The following is a 12,132-nucleotide window of genomic DNA, read 5'->3' on the forward strand; positions in this document are numbered from 1 at the left end:
TAATAGTTATACTCGTTTGAAAGAACTGGTTCTTCCATTCTTTTCTAAAAACGTCTATCATTCTCTTCCTTTTATGTTCGGCCCCTGTAGGCACTCCAAAAACATTGTGAACCTTTGAAGGTGTTACTTTAATTACATGGCTGCCAACGTTTAACTCGTTTGTTTCATAAGAATAGTTGACCAACAACCAACGCCCCAATCCCAGTGGTATGTTGTGTATGTTAAAAGTTGTTAGAGATTCAAATCCCTTATCCCTTATATCAGCCTTTTGAGCAGCACGCAGGTTTGTCGTGGACCACGGCTAACACCACACCTAGTCACCTTGTCCCAACCATTCAAAACATTACTACACAATACTTCTATCAACATCATTTCCTAGACTTCATATCTAACTTACTCATAAAGCGCCTTCGAGGTAAATTAGATGTTCAGTTTGTTCAAAATCTTACAAGTAAGATACGAGTGTAACAGAAATTAGCAAATATGGCATAGTTTATTAGAAAACAAAATATCGTAATAATAAAAACACCAACAAATTGAAAAATCGATTGTCATCGTAGTGATTGACATACAACATACACGCTATAAACTGTCACTCAACGTGAAAAATCATGAACAAGAAGATTAGCACATAACATCATCACTCAACATTCTCACTTCATCTTATGCAATTCATATAATATCATTGGCATATTGTGTCTAACAAAACCACTTCACCAAGCCTAGATCCGCGCTTGATATAAAGTTAGCTAGAGTGTACACGAGCTTACAACATAAACATTTTTTTACCGAAATCAATCCAATTTTTTATGAATGAGTAATAATTGCCTTGTTATTTTTGGTATTTTTACTCACTAACGTAAAAAAAAAAATCTAAAGAGTTTTGTTAAATAATTATTATACCCGTCTTTTTAAAAACAAAAGAAAAGCAAAAAGACGCAATATCGTATTTGAGGTCCCAGTCCCACCAGAGCAGCTTGAATGATGAATGGACATCTTTTGCATTCCCTCTGATCGTTGACAATCATCACTCCGATTGCCTTCAACCCACGGTTCAACCTCAAAAACCGCCTAGTGGTAAGAAGCACCTGGGTTATAAACCTCTAGAACCTTACATTTCAACAAAAAAAGGCGTCGATAAAATCATATGATGCGATTCGTAGGTTTGTTGGGGACCACGGCTAACACCACCCCTAGTCACCTTGTCACAACCACGTTGTTCAATCACTACACACACTACTTCTACGAACATCACTTCATGGATTTAAGAATTACATATATTCTTAACGAGTTATGCTTCTATAGTAAACTAATTTGTCAATTTACGATTAACTTTGGTCAAAATCATACTCTTAAGAGACGATGGTAATAAAATTAATTAACAAAAAAACGTTATAATTGTTGGGTGTACAATCCAACAAATAAATATAAATAAACCTACTTAGACACACTAAAAATAGTATGAATAGAAGTCAGGTTCGTGTCCACAGGGATACAGATTAGGATAAATTACATTTTTCGTCATTTATGTTTGTATCATATTGCAATGGATAGCCTTTAACTTTAATAATTACAGTCATAATCCTTTATTTGGAAAACTCATTACACTACACGTCCTTTAGCACTAACCAAGTTAAAAATTTCAGTTAAGTATGGCACGTACCTTGCACATGAGGGTAGGTTAGTAATTTTACTAGTACAAAGGACGAAAAGTGTAATTTACCCTTAAACAAATAAACAACCACCACCACTGTGACAACCATAACCACCACCAAATCCCTGAAATCAGCCACCACCACCGCCACCAAATCCCACAAATCCAACCCCCACCACCAAATCCCCCAAATCCACTACCACCATCACCAAATCCCACCCTCACCACCACTGTTAAGTGTGATTAACTCCACCCATTTTTATTTATTCCTCTCTCCAAAATCAAACAGAATCCCACCCCACCACCACTGTTAAGTTGTAGGTTATTTATACACATAGAATCCCAACAAAGTAAATATTATACACAAATCAAGACAACTACCTCAAACATCAACCTGAGACAACAGTAACAATATGAGGCACCTTATCATCATCAAACGGAAGACAAAAATACTCCCTCGCAAACTCCTCAGCAATCTCCGTCTGCAAAACAAACTCCCAACTCCTCCAGTCCTCAACGATTGTAAACCCCGACACACTCCTCACCCCCATCCATACCTCAACGATTGTAAACCCCGACACGCTCGAACCCCCATTTCGACTCCGTAATCTCAATCACGGGTTTATGATGAAGAGTTCATAGTGATGAAGAAATTGCGGTGGCATAGCAGATCTGACATTGGCAAAGAAGATGAGATGTATGATTAGGTTTGATTTTGGGAATTAATCACCTACAGCTTAATAGTAGTGGTGGGGGTGGGCTGAAGAGAGATAGAGATAGAGATAGAGAGAAATGGCTGAGATATTTGGTATTTTAGGGTTTGAGAATTGGAGAAAATGATTGAATTGGGGAAGATGATGTTTTTTGGTTTTATTTATTAATGAACATTGTAAATAAAAACATGAAATGACTAGAATAGCTTTAAGTGGATAGACATAACTGAAAATTTTAATTGGGTTAGTGCTGAAGGACGAAATGTGTAATACGTTTTCCATATAAAGGATTGTGACTGTAATTATTGAAGTTAAAGGCTATCTTTCAACCCGCTACAAACATAAAGGACGAAAAGTGTAATTTACCCTACAGATTAATTAATTAATTATGTCAAAAAGATTTTATTCCGATGCGATTTTTTGAAAGGGAGATTTTAATTTAATGTAAAGAAAAGCTAATTAAAGTGGTTAGAAAATTCAGATGTTATGAACATTAGACGTCACATAATTCAGACATCCACTCTATCTAATGTCTAACCAAATACCGAGGTAATCAGTAAACTACACTATATACCAAGTTTTACAATATTAAAACTATTACAAAAATCAATAGTTTTCCATTTAAATAATTAGTGGAACAACTTTATTGACCACTTTGGAAAACCTACTATTAGGTGATTATTTCCTTTATTACTTTCATTAAAATTAACTAATTGAGAAAAATTTCTATAGATTTGTCTTCGTAAAAATATATTGATGCTAACTATACACGACATGAGTACTTACACATGTTGACTATTCAACCAGATTAATTAAGGAGAAAATTACAAAATTAGTCACGAAAAAAGTCAAATTACCAATCTAGCCACCTCATGCGTCTTTGGAAGGCCACTCACAGATCCCAAGTCTTCTAATGCGTCTGCCAGGCCAAGTATTGCGTCCGCCAATCCCCAACTGACACGTGGAAAGACTCATCACATCACACACATGAAAGACTCATCACATGCGTCCGCGGACTCATCCCATGCGTCCGCGGACCCACAAATCATATCACACACATGAAAGACTCATCCCATGCGTCCGCGGACCCACAAGCCATACGTCCGCAGACTCATCCCATGCGTCCGCAGACTCATCAACGCCACGTGTCTTTTTTTTTATTGGGTTTCTCCCCAAGGACTCATCCCATGCTTGAAAGACTCATCCCATACATGAGTGGCCTTCCAAAGACGCATGAGGTGGCTAGATTGGTAATTTGACTTTTTTCTTAGCTAGATTGGTAATTTTCTCTTAATTAAGCAGGTTAGCCCAATAGTCCGTTTAATAAAACATGTTAACCCATACTCGTTTAACACAATTGTTACAACCCGGTGACCAACTTAGAACTTGAATAGAAACCATCAACCCGTTTGACTCAAATTAATAGATTAACAAGTTATGTACATCAAGGGCGGACCTAAGCCCAACTTAAGGTGGGCGGGCGCACCCCCGGGGAAAAAAAATTTAGTGCTAAATTCCGTCGAAAATCTCGTCCGCACCCTTTGGAATTTTTCGTCCGCACCCCTTGGAATTTTTCGACCGCACCCTTGAAATTTTTTGTCCGCACCCCTTAGGTAAAAAGTGTTATCAATTTATATTTTAAATTTTTTTAGTAAACTCTTATTTAAAAAAAAAAATACTACCTAAATTATATAACTTTTAATACATAACTAAGTAAACCCAAATGCACATACCTTTACACACTTATAATTCCTAACTAGCTAGCCCACTAAGTCTTAGCCCATTAACCAAACCCAACAATATTTCAAACTATAATAAAATAATTAAAGCCCAAAACCTTTAGAAATTCTCTCCCGCTCTCTCTCTCTCTCTTGCGTCCCTGCACTGCCAACGAACAACATCACCCAGCGACAACAGTCCAGCAGCCAGCGACCACCGTAATCAGCCACCATACCACCGTCGTTTGACACCAAATCTAACCGGAATCCGAACACGGGTAAGTTTCTTTGTTATTTTGATGATTTTGGTTGATATTATAGGAGAAAAAAGGGGTGATTACAACTTACGTTATGATTTCTAGGGCTTGAATAGTTGAAAATTAAAATTGAAACATTATGTTATGGAGCGATGAACTTATGTTATATAGAGAAAGAATTGCTTAAGAAATTAGTTTTAGATGATATTTTTGATAGATTTCAAAAAATGAAAACTCGTAGGGCGTCGACGTTTTAATTATGTTTGTAACAAGGTTTGACATGTTTTTGATGATTATATAAATTTAGTTTGATGTTCGTTTATTTTACATGACCCGACCCGACCCGATACAAACCGATTTTTTTACTTATATACCTAGAGGCCTAAAATTTTTAAAAATGTTCCGCACCCCCATGGAAAAATTCCTGGGTCCGCCACTGATGTACATGTTAGATGAATTTAGTTGTCAAGGTTACAGTTATTGTGTTTGACACCGATAAATATAGGGTTATTTTAGTTAAGAAGGTCGGACAAAAACATGGATTGGGAGGTTTGATTGTTTATTATCAAGGATTCATGAGTTTGGATCAAACAAATCAAATACAAGATTCGGGTTCGTTTATGCTTTGAATTGCCAAATATAAGTGTTTTGTTATCATTGGGTTAAAAAGTTTATTTAAAAAAGTAATGAAATCATAAATTTATATATATATATAGGGTAGGGATCAAGAGTGAACCATGTTTATATTGTGAACAAAAACGAACAGATCCTGACCGTTAGATGATGAGATCTTGATTATAGGATTTAAAGGGTTTTTAAATTAATTAAAACAATAAATTGATATATAATAACCGAATAAGGGCATTGTTGTAATTTTTATTCTCTATTATTTTATTTTTGAAAGCCACTAACAAGGATTTCCGTTTTTTTATCATGATCCCAACTAAATCTCATATTATAGATTTTAAATTAAAAGTAGTTACCATAACCGTTTCCTATTTTCATTTAAATTATTTTTTCTAATTGTAAACAAATTTTAATATTGATTAATCAATATCATTTACCGTAACCATTTCCTATTTACATGTGCTTTTTTATTTTTTAATATTAAACAAATTTTAATTCTTTATGTACACATTTAGTAGTTGTTTGGTGAGTATTTGTTTTTATACACATGTGTATAGTTGTTGTTAAGTGACTGTTTGTTTTTTATACACATGTGTGTAATTGTTGTTCCGTAAGCAACTAGTTTTTATACACATGTGTATATACTTGTAGTTGATGTTCAGTGACTGTTTGTTCTTTATAAAAATTTGTATGGTTGTTTAAATGAATGTTTGTTTTTTATACACATATGTACATATTTGTTTACTTATCGACATTAATATATTATAACCATTATAAAAACTAATTGCTTACCGAACAACAATTATACACATGTGTATAAAAAACAAAGAGTCACTTAACAACAACTATACACATATGTATAAAAACAAATACTTACCAAACAACTACTAAATGTATACATAAAGAATTAAAATTTGTTTACAATTAAAAAAAATAAAAAAGCACATGTAAATAGGAAACTGTGACGGTAAATGATATTGATTAATCAATATTAAAATTTGTTTACAATTAGAAAAATTAATTTAAATGAAAATAGGAAACGGTTATGGTAACTACTTTTAATTGATGAATTTTAAAATTTGTTTACAATTAAAGAAATTAAGTTAAATGACAATCCTACCCTTATATTTAGTGAAGAAGATCTATGGCCAGGATTTGTTCGTTTTGTTCACAAATAGGAAGTGTTCACAAATGAACCTAACCCTATATATATATATATATATATATATATATATGGGTACTGTACAAATTCCCTTATCGTACATTACGTACGCTACAATCTCAGCCGTCCCGATCATCTTCCCGCAATGAAAATCGCATGTTATTTTTTTTTTGTGATAATTTCGCATATGATAAATTTGATGAAATAGCAGGTGTTTTTTTGTAACAATTTCGCATGTGTTAATTCAATTTCGCATGTGATAATTTTGATTAAATAGAAGTTTGTTTTTTTTTTTTGTAACAATTTCGCATGTGGTAATTCAATTTCGCATGTGATAATTTTGATGAAATAGCAGGTTGTTTTTTTGTAACAATTTCGCATGTCGTAATTTAATTTCGCATGTGATAATTTTGATGAAATAACATGTTGGTTTTTGTAACAATTTCGCATGTGGTAATTTTGAAGAAATCGCATGTTAAAAAACCAACATGCGAAATTGTTACAAAAAAACAACATGCGATTTTCAATGCGGGAAGATGATCTGACGCTTGAGATTGTAGCGTACGTAATGTATGATAAGCACATTTGTACGTTAACCAGCCCCTATATATATATATATATGTATGTATGTATGTATGTAGATATATAGAAGAAGGATTCGTTAGGAACCACCCTTTATTGCGAGAACCGCGAGAAGCAATGTGAACACGGCCAAAAATACCTAAAAAAACTCTAAAAACACCCATTTTTTTGGAAAAATCGCTATATTTCGTCAACAATAAAAAAAATTTCAAAAAAAAAAAAAATCGAGTAACACTTATCAATGCACATGTGCATATGTATCATTTCTTTCACAAAATCCGTAATTCATTACAATATTAGACAATTGCACTTTCATTTACATTACCATATGTAATACATTACTTTTTACATTACCAATATTAGAAATGCACATGTGCATCTATATGTATCAATATGAAATAAGGTGTTTTGGTACACTACTTTGAATACTGTAATTTGAAGTGAGGGTAAATTTGTATTTGTTGACTTGTGTAAAATCGTAATTTGCCAAAAGTTAAAGTGATGACAATACTATAAATTTGAACCAGAGACAAAATCGCAGTATAACTTTGCACTAAGACAAAATCGTAATTTTAAGCTATGGACAAAACTATATTTTTAATTTGAACCGGGGCAAAATCAAAATTTTGAACTGAGGGCAAAATCGTAATTTTGAATTGAGGGGCAAAAGCATACTTTTATTTTGAACCAAGCAAAAACATAATTTTAAACTGAATGCGAAATCATAATTTTTGAAACGGGGCGCAAATACAAAATCGTCATTTTTAGTTTGGGGCAAAAGGAAAATTTTATTTTGAACTGGGGTAAAAATTGTAATTGTAACCTGGGGATAAAATCATAGTTTTGAACCGAGGGCAAAATCATAATTTTGAGTGAGGGATAAAACCATAATTTTATTTTGAAGTAGAGGCAAAAACATAATTTTATTTTAAATTAAGGACGAAACCGTAATTTTAAAACGAATATAAAATAATAAAAGGGTTGGTCTAATAGGGAAGTGCCACGCAGCTGCGTGACACTATTCCCCCAACTTGGTTTTGTATATATTGGAAATTGGAAATTGGAAATGGAAATGGAAATGGAAATACTTTAGTGTTCATGATGAGTTTGAAATAATATGTATAATGTTATTATAAGTATAGTTTTAGAACTTTAGAGTAAATTACATAAAAATAATCAAATGTTCGGGTCAAACGGGTTAGGTTCGGTTTAACCCGTAAAAAATCGAGTCGTGTTCGGGTTTGTGTGTTTGACACATTTTCGGGTTCGGGTTCATGTAAATAACATGTAAAAATCCGAGCCGTGTTCGGGTTCGTGTAATCGTGTATTTGACATATTTCGGGTGCGGGTTCTGATAAACTTTTTGAGTTCAGGTCAGGTTGAATCCGTCAATTTATATACCCAACCAGTTTGACACCCCTACCTACAACACATAACTTAATGGTGTTATCAATCACTTGTATAACATCAAGTCATTCTTTTGCGCAATATAAAATAGTCATATGTGGGAAGAAACATAAAATCACATAAACTATAGATGGTATACAAAAGATAAGTGTAAAAAAATCGAAAGAAACACGATTACATTATTTAAAACATGACATAAATGTGTATGTATTTATGACTTTATTTTTCATATATTATGGCAGCCCAATGTAGCTTATATTTTATTGCTCACGAAGCCCATTTTGTCACACACTAGTTTTATATATGCTCCCTGCCCGTATGGCCGGCCTTTAAGGTGGGCGGGAAGGATCACCGGCCAGTGCTCGATATTTTGAAGGGTATGTTATTTAAAAAAGAAAAAAACTCTGATATGTATATGTAAAAATAAACAAATTAATAGGGTATACCCATACAAAAACAATATAGGCCCACTTACAAAATTATTTTTATGGTTTAGATTAGTTATTAGCCCATTGACATTAGGTTGAGACCTTTAGTGAGCTTAATACCCAATTTCGTTAAGATCTAAGGGCACGTTTTTTCAAGCTCGAACAGGATACATAAATTTTCAGGGCCGGCCATGCCCGCCCATGTTGCGGCGCAGCAAACCCAATCACTAAGTGAAGTGTAAAATTGTAATTTTTCACCGCCCAATCACTAAGTGTTAGGCAATTGCTAGCATTATTCCCGGCATGATAAATATATGTATAGTATAATTACGTTTGCTTTTAACTTTTTAAGTCAGCAATTCAACCTGAGAGGTCGTGTATGTCTATAAAATCCAAATTGCCTATAAAATCACACCCATTATAAAACCCCTCTCTTTCTTCTTATCTACACACTCAAAACACTCCTCTCTAACCCTAGCTTCGTTACTTGCATTTAGTATGTTCTCTCTCTAAATAATCCACCATTAATGGCGGCATTAACAAAGCTCATACTCAAAAGAAGAAACCGGCTCATTTCCGACGAGAATTTAATCGGAGCTAAGTTGTATACATCTTAACCGTCGTTCGCTCATCATTATGTTAAAAAAGTTTTTTGTTTACTTTTAAAAACTATAAACGAATTATTGTCGTTAAGATGGCCCCACCACTGATACTTAGCTATAACAAAAATTCCCGCCTATTGTCAAATTGTACATGTTAGTTGTAGTTACTGGAGTGTTGTATAACTGTCATTTGGTAATTACGATTTGATTGAACAAATCCTTCTCTGTTCTTCTCTTCCAATTTCACACACATCATTCTTTGTTACAAACAGTTCAATTCTTCTCTTCCAATTTCACATACATCATTCTTTGTTGTAAGAGTCAAGTCAACAAGAAAAACAAACAATAAGTCATCCAAGAAGAATAAAGATCCTGAAGATGCGAAAATTAGAATCGATGTAGCGATGATTGCTCCTGTGGGGGTAAGCATTCTTATATATTTCTGGGTTTATTATTTTATATTGATGAAAAGTTAATTTTCTTGTTATTTGTTAATAATATATAGGATCTGCCTAATACTCAGAGTGGTATGTTTTTTTGATTTGGCTCGTGAACACAAGACCTTTAAAATCAAAGGGTCTATCAAAAATGTTGAACTAAGGTATGCTTGTATCTTGATCGTGTTCGGTTCTTCATTGAGCTTGATCGTCGTCCGGCGTCCAAGGGTATACCTACATTTCATAAATCATGAAATGGTTAGTCATACGAGCTTAAAAACATATTTAAATCAAGTCCAACTAACAAAACAGACAAGAAACAGGGTTTTGGCAGCTTTTAAGTTGTTCTTAACAATAAATTGTTTTAGTGGTTATTAACAATTCTTTCTTTGTTTTTGCTTTTGCTTCAAAAGAAGGTTGTAACACCCAAATTTCATATGTTATATTATAACGCTATATGTATGATGTCTTAACGGAAAAACGGTAATTATAGACTTTTACTGTAATAAAAGTCGGTTATATGCTAGTAAGTTTAATTGTTTAGTATGAACCAAGTTAACTAAGAGAAAGGTAATCTAGTTAATACTTGGAATGTCAAAGTGACATGTTCAAAAAGGTTAGGGGTTGAAAACGAAAATTTTGAATGAGATGTTATAACAAAAATCAAAGTGCAGAACATAGTTTGTTTGTGTGTGTCGGGACATGTGAGAAAGAGAGAAGAGAGTTTTCAAACAACCAAGAATGCAAAAATTAGAAGTGAGATTGAACTCAAACCTCATTCATGGATGAAGAATTTGCTTCATCAAGTCCTAACAAACACATGGTATGTTGTAGAATCTAATTTGATGATTTGTATGAAGTGGGTTTATGATTCAATCCTGAAATTTGTTGAAATAGAGCATGTATATGTGTTAGAATGGCCAAATAGAACTTGTTTTATGTATGATATCAAGTAATTTGATATTTGAAGGTGAAACCCACTTGGGTTAGTGAAAATGGCGACATGGGTATAACACCCATTTCCAATCCTTGTTCAAAATTTGATGTCGTATATTGTATGTGATGAATACTTGTTAGATAGGTTGAGTATGGTATAGAATTTGGTTGATTTTAGTTGTATTTGATTGATGAAGGCAAAAAGTAGGAAGATGAGCATAAGATGCTTGTAAAATGTGTTTAGAAAGTAGTACGCACACCAAGTGTTTGTTGAAATGCCTAGGTGAGATTAATAAATGAAATGGTATGCAAATGATGAATGAAAGTGTATAATGTGTGGATGTGATGTAATTAGGTGATAATTAAACATGAGAAATATGTTTTGAATGGAATACATGTAGGATTTTGGTTAATTATATGATTTGGTAAAAAGTATGCACTAGAAGTTGTACTCTATGCTTGGGTAATATGATGCACATTATGTGTTGATTTACTTATGGTTAGATGAAATCAAATGTGATTTGGTGTTAAGTGTGTAGAAAGTGCGTATATTAGTAAGCAGTGAGGTTGGGAAGCTATGTGTGTTAACTAAGCTTGGACAATGTTGTTAATTGTAAAATCATGATATTACTAGTATGGAAGAAATTGATTATGTTTTGTGTGCATACAACTAGACAATCATGTAGTTATATATGTATTGCTATATGAGGATGAAATGTGTATGATGTCCGTAGTATAATCTATTAATGTTGAGAATGTATGAGCTTATGTTGATAATTCATATAATGGACAGTTGACTTTCTAAAAGTCAACTGTGCATAAATAGCATAGTAAGGCATTTGGCCACAAATGTAATGTTAGGGAAATCGCAAGCCACATGCTCTATAAATAAATGTTATATGTGACGATATAAAGAATTATGTGGAATGAAAAGATGTGATTGTTATCTTATTTATTGTGTGGTTGGGATTGACTAGTAAAGGCCAATATAGAATATGAATGTGAAATGAATGTAATTTAGAATGTGCGTGTATGCTAATAACGCGGTAACCATAATGACATGAAAGTATAAGATCATGTCAAGGTGGGTGGAAGCGTGGAAGGCTAACGGGAAGGATGCGAGGAAGCAAGTATGAAACGGACGCTTAAGGTAATCACTTCTTATTTATAAATGAAGTTTGGTATGTTGTATATAGGGAACCATGTAAGAAGTTATGGGTAAGGGTAAGTACCAAGGTAAGTTCATATGAACTTCGTCATCCTTAATGTAATTAAGATGATAGTCTCATCATGCTAATGGAATGTTCATCATGTTAATAGAATGTTCATCATGATACTGAAATGTTCATCATGTTAATGGAATGTTCATCATGTTACGGGAATGTTCATCATGTTAGTGGAATGTTCATCATGTTACTTTAATGTTCATCATGTTACGGGAATGTTCATCATGTTACGGGAATGTTCATCATGTTAATGGAATGTTCATCATGTTAATGGAATGTCCATCATGTTAATCGAATGTTCATCATGTTATTGAAATGTTCATCATCTTATTGGAATGTTCATCATGTTACTAGAATGTTCATCATGTTAATCGAATGTTCAT

At 33.3% G+C, this 12,132-nt stretch overlaps 1 long non-coding RNA gene across 1 annotated transcript; it reads right to left on the reverse strand.

Annotated features, from left to right (window-relative positions):
- Window positions 1-9,503: 9,503 nt before the first annotated feature.
- LOC110922898 lies at window positions 9,504-11,894 on the reverse strand. The gene is made up of 2 exons (XR_002583558.1): window positions 10,362-11,894; window positions 9,504-9,821 (listed from the first exon to the last, which is right to left on the reverse strand). It is a non-coding gene; the product is annotated as an uncharacterized LOC110922898 (long non-coding RNA).
- Between the last annotated feature and the right edge of the window lie 238 nt (window positions 11,895-12,132).

Source organism: Helianthus annuus, chromosome 2 (assembly GCF_002127325.2).
Source record: "Helianthus annuus cultivar XRQ/B chromosome 2, HanXRQr2.0-SUNRISE, whole genome shotgun sequence".
NCBI lineage: Eukaryota > Viridiplantae > Streptophyta > Magnoliopsida > Asterales > Asteraceae > Helianthus > Helianthus annuus.